This window comes from Passer domesticus, chromosome 2 (assembly GCF_036417665.1).
Source record: "Passer domesticus isolate bPasDom1 chromosome 2, bPasDom1.hap1, whole genome shotgun sequence".
Lineage (NCBI taxonomy): Eukaryota > Metazoa > Chordata > Aves > Passeriformes > Passeridae > Passer > Passer domesticus.
The window spans coordinates 66,925,007-66,939,341 of NC_087475.1; the positions used below are offsets into that span (position 1 = coordinate 66,925,007).

General features: G+C 39.6%; 1 long non-coding RNA gene across 1 annotated transcript in view; it reads right to left on the reverse strand.

The window, feature by feature from the left end:
• LOC135294128 (uncharacterized) overlaps positions 1-14,335 on the reverse strand; it is a 22,924-nt gene continuing 8,589 nt past the window's right edge. The window contains exons 2-3 of the long non-coding RNA XR_010356282.1: positions 2,496-2,597; positions 1-1,376 (exon numbers count right to left, since the gene is read on the reverse strand). This is a non-coding gene — a long non-coding RNA (uncharacterized LOC135294128). The remainder of the gene's footprint in view (positions 1,377-2,495; positions 2,598-14,335) is intronic.

Here is a 14,335-nt window from a genome sequence, read left to right on the forward strand (position 1 = left end):
CTAGAAAAGACAATTACAAATTTTTATTATAACTTCTTTAATCCAATACAAAAGCAAGAGACTTCAAATGAAAGAAGCAGATGACTAGAAAAAAGCAAACAACAGAAGTGAATTTTCATACAATAGTCGATCAAGCTGTGAAAAGTTTCCCTGCAGAAAGTTGTGGTTGCTACAAGTTTACATAATTCAAAGAGTGACTGGACAGTTTCATAAAAGAGAACTTCAGCCAAAGTAAAACGCAAGCCTGTTGTGTTATGTGCAGTGGTACTGTGCATAAGGGTATACAACATATGTTTAAGATATCCATTGTGTACACCACAATTGCATTAAACAATTGCATTATAGAGTTCTAATAAACATAGTGACAATATCTCTGGCTCAGGAGGTCCTCAACTTACTGTTTTCTGGATGATTGCCATGAGAACATTTGGAGGAAGTACTACTGTGAGTGTACTGTTCTTATTGCCTTTATCAAGTATGCTAACTGCTGTTCTCCTGGGGATTGTTGTTGTTTTCTTCCTTTTCTTCCTCTTTTTTTATCCTCTCAAGAGAAAACTAGCCTTACTGAATTCAGTGCCACAATCTGCTCTATAAAATGTTTCACCAAACATCCCTTAACTAGGGGATATTACCATCTGTTCCTGGCACCTTTGAAATTTGGCTGCTGTGACAGGCACAGGATTGACTAAGGTCTTGCTCCACTCCACTGGATGGTGCTTTTGTCAGTGAATAAGAGAAAAGGGAATAAAAAAGGGAGATGCTGGGGTTTCCTAGGGCCTTGTCATCACTGCCCTTGTATTCAGATTCTTTGATTTCCAGAAGCACCAGTCCTATTACCAGTTGTTGGATATTGGCAATTACTTATGAACCATTCTTCTGGGAAAAAGACAGTTATTGTCAAGAGGAACAAGCCACACTTGTGACAAACAGTACAGTAACACCTTTGTAAGTCTGAATCCTGGGCTAGTTGGATCCTTCTGACTCTTCTGGCCAAATTTAATATTCTTAAATAACATTAGGAAAATATTTTTCTTGATCATACTACAGTTTCTTAAGCTGACTCATAGTAATATTTCTAGGATAATTCGTTCAGACTAATAGCTAAATATCCTGGTGAATATGAGGTTTGTGAGACAAGTGTCTTCAAAAGGCTGCTGTGTTGGTTTGGAAAGGGCATTGTCGTTATTTTAGACAGCAGCTTGCAGCCTGTCTGCCCATGATTCCATATCCATTTACAGCTGGATCAGCAAGGAATTGGCTCCAGACTTGTGTCTGTAAACTAGGCTTGAGTCCACAGCTCCAGATCCTCAGCAGAAGACTTGATTGAATCCCAGGGGTCCTGCATTAGCCACAATCAGAGTAATCAATGGAGTTCCCTGTAGTTTAAAGAAAAGGTAACAGAATGTCAGTACCTATACCTCTTTTTTTCCTTTCTTTTTTTTTTTTCTTTTTTCTTTCAGAAACTGGAGAGGAGTAGAAACAACAAAACAGCTAATGCATGAGCTGTTATGAAAGTGGTACTGAGAAATTGTGCTAAAATGGGCAATTTTGGCTTCCTAATACCTCCATCAGATATATAAAATCTTATGAGGGAAAAACTTCCTTGCAATATTTTGCAGTTTTTTGAAGCATACAACTAGAACAAAATTGTCACTATAATTTCTTCCATCTGCTCCCTTTGGCTACAGGTACAAGACTGTCAATTCATCATACACAAAAAGAAACCTGGGGCCAAATTGTGTGTTGGCATTACTCCACGTAAGTCTTGGACTTGATCTTCCCGCGAAGAATTGATTTGGAAAAATTCAGTGGAAAAAAAAAGAGAAAAATGGAAATAGCAGTACGTGACCATCTTTTCTCATAGTTCATAGAGTCAGATAAAAGACCCCAGGGTACTCTCTATTTGTAACAGATTTCTGAGACAAATACCTTCAAGAACCAAACACCAACAAAGTACTGAAGCAGTAGGCCATGCCTATTTTCATATGGAATAAGGAATGCATGGCATTGTATCAGGAGCAGATGCTGGATGCATTGTCATAGAATTTTAATACTTGGCTATCCCTTTTTGCAGATTGCTGTTCTTGCTACCAGAAACACATTTCATCTCTATCTATTAATCATTCTGTGAAATGTTTTGGAATAAAAGATGGACAAGTGGACCTGATAGTTTTTTGATACCATATCTAATATAGAAAGGTTTTAGAAAAGGAAAATGAGACCTCTGTTGTCTTTTGAAGTCTGTTTGTCAACTGTAGTATGAGAAGATTTTCTTCCACTAAAACAATTTGAAGAAGAGGTTATCATTGTTACAGGAAAGTCTAAAGAAATCTTCAAAGCAAAGACATAAACAGAATTTGAGGTGGGGCACCCCCTTCCCCAAAAGTCACTTTCCACATGGGGTACCTTAAGATCTGAGGGTCTTGAGTGAAGTCAGGTCCAACTGTGCCCACAGTAGGCAAAAGATTTTTCATTTATGGTTGGTGTTGTCTCACCTGAAAAACTTCAAACATAGTCGTCTGAGAGAGTTGTGCCTGTTTAACCTGAAGAAGGCTCTGGAGAGACCTTATCACAACCTTCCAGTACCTGATGGGAGCCTATAAAGAAGAGAAATGTGACCTTTTACATAAGCAGATGGATAGGACAAGGGGGAACATTTTTTTTTTAGTAAAAGAGGAGACATTTACATTAGATGTTAGTAAGAAATTCTTTACTTCCTGAAAGTAAGATACCTTCAAAAAAAGGACTCTTTGTGGATAGTGAGGATAGTGAGGCCCTGGAGCAGGTTGCTGAGAGAGGTTGTGGATGGTCCAACCCTGGAAGTGTTCAAGATCAGGCTGGATCAGGCCTTGAGCAACCTGATCTAGTGAGTGGCTTCCCTGCCCATGGGGAGAGAGGTGGAACTAAGTGGTGTTTAATGTCCTTTCCAACACAAGCCATTCTGTGTTTCTCTAGAACTACATGGCAAATAAAACTGGCATCCCAAAGAGCGTTTCTATAGAAATGCTGTCCTGTATCATTGACCTGTTATTATCAATTACAGCAAGTATTAGCAGTGTCTAAAGTATAGTCTCTAAGAGCCACTTGTAAGAAAGAGCAGAGCATACAAAATTTCTAGAATAACCATTTTGTGTTCAACTGCTGGTATTGGAATTATAAGTGTGTACTATAAACTGCAGATTCCTGTCTGGCTTGTAGCACCTGATTTTCCTGCATGAGAATGTAAATATGTAGATATTTCTGAATGGCCTATGCTGATAAGACTCGGCCATCAAGTGAAAGGATGAGAGAAAATGGCCTTAAGTTGTACTAGAGGAAGTTCATATTAGATATTAGAATTTTTTTTGTTCCTCTGAAAGAGTGGTTAGGCATTGGAATAAGTTGACCAGGGAGGTGGTGGAGTCACCATGTCTGGAAGTATTGCAAATGTGTCTGGATGGGGCACTTGGGGATCTGGTTTAGGGGTTATTATAGTGATGTTAGGTTGACTGTTGGACTCAGATGATCTTGAAGGTCTCTTCCAATCTTGACGATTCTGTGATTTTGTGATCTGACTGTGTCAATTCAGAATATATGAGATATATCCCAGGAATTATAATTACTCATAAGTCACTGCAACCCTAACAGGATCAGCATCTCTAAAACTGTAAGTTGGCAATTAATTGTGCACAGCATTTGGTTTGTCATGACTCATGATTGACTCATAATTCTCTTGCAGATGCAGCTGGCACCAACCCCAGGAGAGGTGACTGAGGGTGAGAAAGTAAGAATCTCATCATGGGATCATAGTATTGGTAATGTATTCAAAAGCCGGGGAACAGGAATTTTGAAGAACCCTGCAATACAGGTCCCAGTAGCAGTTATATATCTGTCTTATATTTAGATTTCTGGAAATTAGGACTCTAACTACTACAGGGAGTTTGGACTGAAGTTGATTGGTGCTGTGACTGAAGCTAACGAGACTTCTGGGTTTAAGTTAATTTGAGAAAGATCCACAAGACCTGCTGATATGCCTCCCAGATATGTATTACAATAAGAAGTAGACCTCTAGCCTCAGCAAAGGAGTCAGAACATGTAAATTAGGAGCCAAGGCAGATGGTGTGAAGAGTTAAGACATGGAGTTCATGAAGCAATGCAGGGATCTGCTAACATCATTGTTAGAGTGATGTGGTGGAACGCAAATGCAGGAGAGCATCCAGCACTTCATTCTGTTTTCTGCATGAAGCATAGGCATGTTCTGGGTAATTTCCAAAGAGCAATCTACAAAACACTGGAGTTAGTGTATGGGGAAAGATTGGTTGAACTCCAGTCCTTTTCCACCATTAGAGATAGGAACCCAGATTAAGTGCCTCAATCAACTTGAGTGCTACATACAAATAGCACAGAGCAGAGCTCACCTCTTCTATGAGTCTAAATCATCCAGAAAGTGTGCAAATTAGTTTGAACACCCTCAGAGGAGGCAAGTCATCTACCCTTCCTTCCAAGAGTGTGTTGACCTTAGTGCTGTGCATGTGAGAGGGTCAGGGTATCCACTGCATCTCCCTCCAGGTGAAGCCTCTAAGCAGCCAGAAAGGCAGGCACAGTGGGTTCAAGAGACGAACCCTCAAAGACACCCAAAGTCTCACAGCTGAGAAGTTTATAAGGTGAAGAAGGCCTGGGTTCCCTCCTCTGAAGTGATCACCAGCTTACAGAATCTTTGGGTAAAATCAGAAGTTACCCTGTGAACAGGAACCATAACCTTCAGTTCCCCACGCCCCACAGCATACTTTGTTTATCATGTAAAATGATCTTTGTAAGTCAGTGACAAATTCTGGTATGGTAGCTTTCACTGTCTGGTGGTTCACATAAAAAACCTGGCCTCTGTCCCCAGAAGAAGGCCAGCAAACATGCTCAAGTGCAGGGTGCTGTGGAATTGGTGGCATAACAGATGTAGGGAACTGTAGATGAGGTTGCTGCTGGAGCTGGGGCTTTGGGATGACCCTTGTGATAGGACAAGAGAGAATGGCATTAAAATAAAAGAGGTGAGATTTAGATTAGATATTAGGAAGAAAATCTGTCCTATGATGAGGGTGAGGCACTGGAACAAGCTGTCCAGAGAAGCTGTGGACTTGGAGCAACCTGATCTAGTAGAAGGTGTCCCTTCCCAAGGCAGGGGGGTTGGAACTGGATAATCTTAAAGGCCACTTCCAACCCAAATTATTCTGTGATTCTGTGAAAAGTTGTCATTCACCTTTAGATTCAAAACCAAGCAAGCACATGATCCCAGATATTTTTAAAAGTGATGCCATGGAGAATTTAAAGGGTTTTTAGTGGTCTCTGTAGAGATGGAATTGCCTCAGCCCTAGATCTCATCTTGCTCTGTGTACTAATTATTTGAACACAGAAGATAATAGATTTATTAGGAGTCTTTCATTACCTCTTGCAAACATAGCTAGTTCTTCCAAATTAGGAAGGAAGTAGCTCAAAAAAGAAGTCTGTGTAAACTTGCAGTCATTTTGTTGTATCGTTAATGCCTGATGACCTAGCTACTTACGTAAGACCACACTTTCTTATTAAGAAGCAGAATGATGGCCCAGGGAGATGGCCAAGATCATGGTAAGGATTAAATAGCAGCAAAGTAATAGCAACAGTCCATTATAGAGGCAAATGAAGACAAGGAGAAAGCAACAGTTACTGGACTCCCTGTTCTACAAACAAATACATGGATGCAGACAGTTTGTGCTCAGCTTTCTGCTTGTCTGCCATAGCCACACCACCATGTGCTGTCAAAGGATCACCCAGAGCTACTCAGTGAATGGAGCCATCAGGGCTGTTCCTATAACAGAGCTGCTGACGTGTTCCCTGGCAGGTCACACACTCATGGAGCAGCACAAAGCTGGCCCACATCCAGACCTGAATCGTGACAATGATGTCAGGCAACAGTGAGGAGAGAGAAAAAATTGCATTAAGTTCCTCACCATCCAAATGGAACTGTCAAAGCTTTGATTCATACTAAGGGTTCTGCTTGTACAGCAGTTTTCTGTGCTGCCTGATAATGCATGTTGGAGGCATTTTATTGGAACCCTCTTTTAGGATGTGCCAGCTGTGTGATCAAGTACTCTGAAAAGTTCAGTGATTACACTGCTGCAGGCTTGCAAGAAACCAAGCCATCAGGAGCAATTTATGGCCCAGCTCTCTCTTTGCTGCCATGCTTTGCTCCTGATGAGATGCAGAATCCCCGAGGGCTTGGTCTTATATCATGTAAAGAGTAAAGCTCTGAAAAATTGATATTTTATAAAATCCATTTAACTGATAACACTACCCAGTCACCTTCCAAGCTTCCTTGACTGTCTCATTCTGATTTGAAATGGATTTTGTTCTTCAAAAGTACACAGTAATTCCCAGTGGTGATTTTTACTGATAGCTTATACTAGAGCTCAGCTGTGCTGCTTCTGAATTTCTAATCAGCTTAGCAATGACAGAACTGCTGTCAGAGAATTGCACTACACCTATTTTATATTCAAAACTACACAAAAAAACCCAAAAACCCACAAAAATATTTTTCTATACTTTATCACAAAAAAATTTGATAAAATAAAAAGAGGTGTATGCTTTTCACCCATGGGACAACTTCTCCTAATCCCTGGAAGTTAGCAGAAGGAATAACTGGCTGCATGAACAGGTTACTACAGGGCAAGTTTATGCCACAGCTGCTATTCTGCTGTGAGAGTCTGTCAGAATGTTTTCAACCCACAGCCAAGGAAAGGTAGCTTAGCCTGTACTCATGAAGGTACAAAACCACTTGACACTTGACCACAATTTAAAGAACAGTCATTGCAGTTGCAAAGCCACAGCCTGTGTTGCCTGCCAGTTGTTTGTATTGCTGCATTCAAAGTATCAGAGAGGTTATCATCAAAGTGGTCTCCTCAGGATGCTTCAATGCTGTAAACAGAAATCAGAGTGCTTGTATTTGTGGATGCATATTTATCATATTGCTAGTTTCTTTTCTGCACAGACTGGTCAAAGACTTCCTGATGACCTTTAGCAAACCACTTTGGCTCCAATCCTCAGAGATAATTAGTCCCACACTTCCATTGAATTAATGATTAATCAACTTTGGTGGTCTAGGATTAATCCTTCATTTCCTCAATTGAGGAATAATAGCAGGAGGCAGTAACATCCTTGTTATGCTTTTTGTCTATACAGTCTGTAGTGTGTTTGGGAATGAACCACAATTACTGTGGTGACCACAATGTAGTGTAGATCTTCCTACATTTGAAGTAGGTGTTTTTGTGTTTTGGGTTTGTTTGTTTTTTCCTCAGAGTGATAGCTCCATGGTGGGAGACCATGCTATAAGGTTTTGTAGAAACAAAAAGCATTTGTCTCCTCTGATGGCTGTCACTTTGAAACCAAACCATCTCATTTAAAATTCGTAAAAATGGCCAGCTACTGATTGTCACATTCAAATGTTTATTCATCTGTTTGCCCAATAAGGGATATATGCCATATTTGCTTAGCAGTCAGTGAGGAATGACACATGACAAGCTGTCCATGACACTTATTTTGGATTTTGGTGACTAAACAAACATAAATTTTGTGGACTGGATGCAGACCTACTCTAAAAGAATCTATTCTTTTTTTCATTCTAAGCACATTCACATCTTGGATACCTCAGACCATTTAATACTTTAAATCAGTGAGATTAACTTGATACCTGAAATGGATGCACTTTTTGTCTGTAATCTCTGTAATGAGCAAAAACTGCATTTCAATGGCACAAATTGGTTTAATTCTCAATAATTGTGTGTACAAGGACTGAGACATCCTTCAGCTTGGGTTCATCTTTCTCTGAAAAGCATCAGCCTATTGTGAAAGAGCAGTGAATACTACGCAGAGTATTAGAGGGGACAAGTTCCTTTCTAGTCCTCTGCTCTCAGTGAGCCTATGTCAAATTACACATCAAGTTGGCCTAATCACATGAAGTTGCAGAATTGTGCAGGGATGTAGAGAACAACAACACTGCAAGAGAAATAAAGAATTTCTGGCTCACCAGCCTGTGCTGAAGGTATTAGGATGACTTGTTTTCTATTAGTGCTAAATACCAGATTCAAAGTGGTGCTACTATTAGAACATGTGCATGGTATGTCAGCATTGTATGTGGGTTTTATGTCTTTTTGTGTGAACTAGCACAGGGTTAACAAGCTTAGGAAAGTAGACTGACAGAGTGTGAACCTACAATCTGCCCAGCTGCTGAGCCATCCCCTTAGTGTTTCAACTGTCCAGCACTCTGGATAGATGTCAGTTTTGGTACTCAGTGAGACAATACAGGATTTACCTTCCTTTAGTTTCAGAAATTGTCCCATAAGAAAAAAAACCCAGCACTTAAAAGGCAAAATTTAGGTGCTCCTGGATTTAGAAAGAAATTTATTGATTCAGGAAGATGAAATGAATGTTGTGTCTTGAATTGAAGGCATCCAACAAAAAGGAATATGTAATTTGATTTATCCCCCACATTTAAAATTACTAATGTGAGGAAAACATGCTTTCTCAGCAGACAACTCATTCTTGGGTTAAAAACCAGCTAGAATAAATGTTCTTAAGGCTCTGTGAAGGAGCTAAAATGACTGTGCATCCTTTTTGACTACCTTCACACTGAAAACAACAGCTGGCATTTAAAGAAACTGCTCACAGGAAACAAATCAGTTTAGCAGGTGTAGACATATTGATTCTTTAAACAGAATAATTTGTCTCTTTCTATAAAAGATCTGCCATCTTGTATTACAAAGGAGCTCTAGTAGTTAGTTTTATTCTATTTTTTAAATTTATGATTCATTAGATCCCAAATAATTTTTTTCCCAAAGCCTTTGGGAGTTTGTCTGTACTAGAAGGAGAATGGAAAAATTCCTTAATTCTATAATTCTATCGTTCTTAATTCTATAATTAACTAATCACTGAGGATTTAACAGCAAAATGCTGTTGCTCTACCTGCCATTGCTATGGCTTTATTAATTTTACAGACTATATCAGAGTGCATTAGTCTGATGTATTGTCAAAAATAATTATTGTGTAGTCATACTCTGGAAAGAAGATATGTAAAAATGCCATCTTCTTACACGGGGATAATTCCTGTGAGCATACTGTCAGATCTGTCTATTTTGTGGCAGAAATACTCTTTTATGTGTTTCAGTTCTTCAAGCACATTGTTTTCATAATATCAATAACACTGAGTGTGTTGAATCCCTCAAGGGCATTCTCATCACAGTGGTCACCAAACCTAGGGTCATGGACCTGTGCACAAATTTTAGAAAAGCACAGCTGGAGGATCTTACTGCTGATGAATCTTGAGTGAATTCACAGCTTGATTTTCCATAGGCATCAAAGCAGACATAATGAGAAGATAATCTAGTCTGAGTTTTAGAAGGCAGGCAGAATTTCCAGGGCTAGCAGAGTACATCTCTACTGATAGAAGCAACGTGTTTGATCTGAAAGTAATTAATCTATAACAAATGTGGAACCCCAGAATGCCATTTTGAATGTCTTCCATTTTCAAATAACACTGTAAAATTAATCTCTAATTGTCCAATGTAACATTGTATCATACAAGAGCCTAGTTTCAGTGAGGCTAGTCTCTTAATCACGTTGCTTCATTTCTTCATTAATTCACGTAACATAACATTAGAGGATGTCCATCTTTGTGCATTGTTGACTTCATCCTTACAACCCTAAGTAATTTAGTTTCATCAGAAATAGCACACCAGCCTATTACCCACCTACTCTTCCAGCTCTTTCCCTTTTTATGTCAAATACCAAAATATCTCCCTCTAGTCTGAAAAGTAAACAATTGCTCCTGTTTAATTTTCTATCTCTTTGCCATTTACTCATCCATAAAAGTACTGTCCTCCTTGCTCCATGGTTGCTTATTTCCCTAAATGATCTTTGGCAATGGGCTTAGTCAAGTCTTTTGGAAATCCAAGCAGTTAGAATGACCTTGATAACCTCCATCCATATTCTTGTTCAATCACTCAAAGACCTTGTTAATAAGGCAGTATTTCTCCTCATAAAAATTTTGATTATTCTACTCAATTAGATAATTTTTATTCAAGTGTCCACTAATTCTAATCTTCATTATATTTTCATTTAATTTGCCTAGCAGAAGCATCAGGATTACAGACCTAGAGTTCCTCAAATCTCCTCCAGAGTCTTTTTCAAAATTGGCATCACACCAATTTGCCACCCTCCAGATTTTTGGTATGAAAACAATCCAGCATAACACCTTCCCAGACTACTGTGATTTATTTATTCATAGAAATATAACAAGCAGAGAGAATAAGATAAAACAACATAACCTTTATACTTTTCCTTCCTTCCCAACTCAGTTATTTTATTTTAAAATTTAGGTTCCTCAAGACTTACTCAAGCAAGTCATCATATAACTTATTTTGTCAGGGTCTCTGCCAGTCTTCCTGCAACCAGTTGCTGACAAGCCACCTCTTTTGATTTCTTCAGGAAACTGTATAACTCTTTAATAACCTTGGAGAGCAAGCTTTCAGTCTTGGTTACACCATTGTTCAACTTGGTTTGGAGCATTGATATTCCCATTTTGCAGACAATAGCTAATTATTTTATCTCAGTTTCTTTTTTTCCCCTCCCTCCTGGGCTGTTTTTCATTCAGTCTGCTGCCCTTCCTACCTGCAGCAGCCTGGTTACCGAAGCAAGCCAGTATTTGCTCCACTGTGCCATGGCTATACTGTGTAAGTACCTAGGAAAATATTCATAATATTGCCTGTGCACTCTCCTTGGGTTCAGATCTGTCCTACAATGGAACTCTGCAGATGAACTTCAGGTGCCTTGAGTAGTCTGTGCTGGTTTCCCAGCATGGGCCATGAAGCCAGCAGGACAGACTGGGAGACAAAATCTGCCCAGCTGGCATGGTTCAGAAGCCAGCCAGCAAAAAAGAAAGCATCCTGCTCTTAGTTCATATAGTGGTGAAAAGGAGCTTAAAGCCCAGCTTAGGAGGGCAGAGGATGACAAGGTGGCAGAGTACAACAATCCCATGACATGGGCTAGTTCTGGAGTCACAGGTTTCTGATAGGAAGCGTGAAAACATAGGTTTATAAAGGCCAAGTGCAACTGATGCTTCCTTGAAGTTGGAACACAGCCCTCCACTGCTGCAAAGGGCTGTTCAAGCTGCTGAAGGGATCTCAGTAGAGTTTGACAGCCTGTACTGGCTCTGTGCTTGATGTGCCATGGTACATTGGAAACAAGAGCAAGTGTGGAAGCAAAGGATTCCTCAGCTCCCCACTCTTTGTGCAGTCCTCAAAGGTTCAGCCAAGCTAATGGATGGTGATCTATGTCTTATGTCTTACCAAGAGCTTAGCAACTCGATGTGCTGGGCTTGGCCACAGGTATTTATCTTTGTATAATTAGTAGAAGTGACAATAGCAACCTTTAGTTCAGTGGCTGCCATTAATTTTACTTAAGTGAGAAACAAATGTGCAGGTGAGTGCAGTTTCAAGCATTCCCCAAGACACCAAACTAAACTGTAAACTACATTAAAAAAAAAAAAATTACCAGGGAAGATAATAATATTTACAGCACTTTTCAAATTGTGTAGGTGCTTGCACAGCCCATGCTTGGCAAATGGCCTGAATAACAACACCTGGTAGCACAACAGTGTGAGGTAAAGTGTGTGTGTGTTGAATACACAGAATTGTCTGGAGGACATTTGTCCATGGTAACTGATCATGTTGAAGATGACGACAACCATAAGCTCCAATCCGATGGTGTTAAAGAGGAAGAGAGACAATCAATGGATTAAACAATAGCCAGGGAACTTCGAAGAGAGCTTTAAACAAGGGAGCAGTCAGTCTGAAAAGAAGTATAAAAGAAGCTGAAAATTGGTTTGGGGGAAATACCTTGATGGGTAACCATCAGTAGTCAAACCTGGTTTGACACTGCCAAAATCTGCCCTGTCAGCATTGCTACCACCACTTACCTCAATCAGGTCATAATCCTTATGGAATTCCTCATGGAGCTCAACAGGTGCCATGACTGGATGAGGCAAAAGAAGGGGGGACCCACACTCAAGGTGCATATAAGGGGCTTGTGAAGGGACCTTTCTTAGCCTATAGGAGACATGGTTTATCTCTGGATTATTTATACCAATAATGGTATTATTGTCATTGATCCCGAATGTACTGCAGGTGAGTTATATGTCATTAATAAATCAACATATTGCTTTAATCCTTATTTGGCTTAAATTGTGAGAGCTGAACAGTTTTCCCGTGCTGCATTATTTGCACAGTAGATGATAACATTAGAAAAATCTTTCCATTTCTTCCTTGCTAAAGAAGCTTTTCAACTATCTAGTGGCTAACTTTGTATAAAGTGACTGGAACTTGCTTCATCATACACTGATGAAGAAGCTGCACTATGAGTTTAAAAAAACAAAACCAAAAGGGTGTTTAAACAGAGTAGAGTGTTTAAAAAAAAAAACACCTCTTTTTTTTTTTTTTTTTTCCCTACACTGCTGTTTACAGCTGTTGCACAAAGAAAAAAAAAAAGTCTTTGATCCCTGTTTGGTAGGGCTCGATTTGTGCAAAGAAGGGAGATTCAAAGCTAATGCACTACATCTGCTCTGTAATAGTTTTGCAAACACGGCCTTCAGAGAGCAGAGTTTTGTGAAGTTACCTGCCCCAGGGTAAACCTCTGCAGTGGCAATCTGAGCTGGTCAGTCTGGACTCCCTTGACCCCCAGGTGTCTCATCTTCAATAGGAGATGCTTATTCTTGCTTAACTAGCAGTTAGTAACAAAAAACTCCACAAACCCAAACCCCAAAGCCAACCAAAGACAAAGAACCCTACCCTGAGATAATGGAAATGGAAATACTTGGAAGTCATTTAGATGCACAGTTGCACAGCGTGATAAGATTAAGTTTCTTCACATTTTATCAGGTAAAAGAGAAGGCTACTTACCACTGAGTGTATGTGGCTTTTGTTTACTGTGGGGACAGCGGTTAGAGGGCCTCTAGACAGAGGCTTAGAGACACAAAAACATCTATGCTTTAAAATAATACTCAAAGGAGAGCAATCCTGGATTCAAGATAATGAGCTCCAATCCAAGGTTTGCTATATACCTCTAATATGACCTTGGAAAAGACATTTAACATCCAACTTGAATGACCTGATCAGCAAAGAAAAAATAACTGTGGGAGGTATTTTTTCCTCACATTTTGTTTAGACTGGGCACACTTTGGGATTGCTCTATGCACTGTTGCAATTTCATTTGGGGCTGCAAGTACAAACAAGTCCAAAAGTCTGTTTCAGGAGCACTGCTGGTGAACAAAATCTGAAGTGAGGATGTCTCCAATGAAACACATTGCAAAAGTATCCTGGTCTAGTACGTTCCATAGTGAGGTTCAACTGTGACAACCAAAATTCAGTGATTTCCAATGCTTAACACAAGGACTCAGCAGGCAGAAAGTGGTGGCTACACAGCCTGATTGCAGCAGGAAGGACCTTCAACACTGCGAAAAACTGTTGCTTTCTGAAATGGATGAGCAGGGAAACAGAGTGCAAAAGTAATGCTTTGGCAAAGGCTTTCAGTCCAGGCAGTAAGCCCAACACTTCTGTAAGTTCAATGACCTTCCCACATTTCTTTTCCATTTATGCAAATGTATTCATGCCTCACGTCCACACTGAGAGTTAGGCTGGATTGCAAAATGTTCCAAAAATCCTTTCAAGAAGATTTTCCTTTCATTACTCTCTCATAGAATTTGCTTAAATTAAAAATTATCTATTAATTTAAGAGGTAGCTTTGCAAGTAATTGCAAAAGATACTGTACTTGATAACTGAGACAAGCCACAGATTTCAAAACAACACCTTGAGTGGTTTAAATAAAACTAAAGCTTTTTTTTACCTTGAATAATGCAGTCAGGCTTGAAATGTGGTATCTGATGCTCTATTAACTTTTCCTTTAGAAAGACAATCGCTTTTGTAGTCTGACAGAAAGTAGTCTTCTGTCAAAATCTTTGTGTTTAGAAGAAAGGAAGGTAGTGCACAATACTGCTGTACTCTGGTCACCTCACAGGGCATAACACCTTGTCTGATATGACAAAATACCTTGAAGTATTTATTGTCACTTCTGACTTAGGTAAGACAGAATTTAGTATAGCAAATAATTCTAACACCTTGGAAGGGCTGAGATAAGTTGAATTCATGATTCTGCAGAAAACAAAGCCCTTCTGTGATTTTCACCTTTTTTCCAGCTGCTTAATAGCAATTTCAGCAAGTAATCTCTCTGAATAAAAGTGGAGATGTGTGCTCAGAGGTTACATGTCACTGGTTGGGAAGCCAA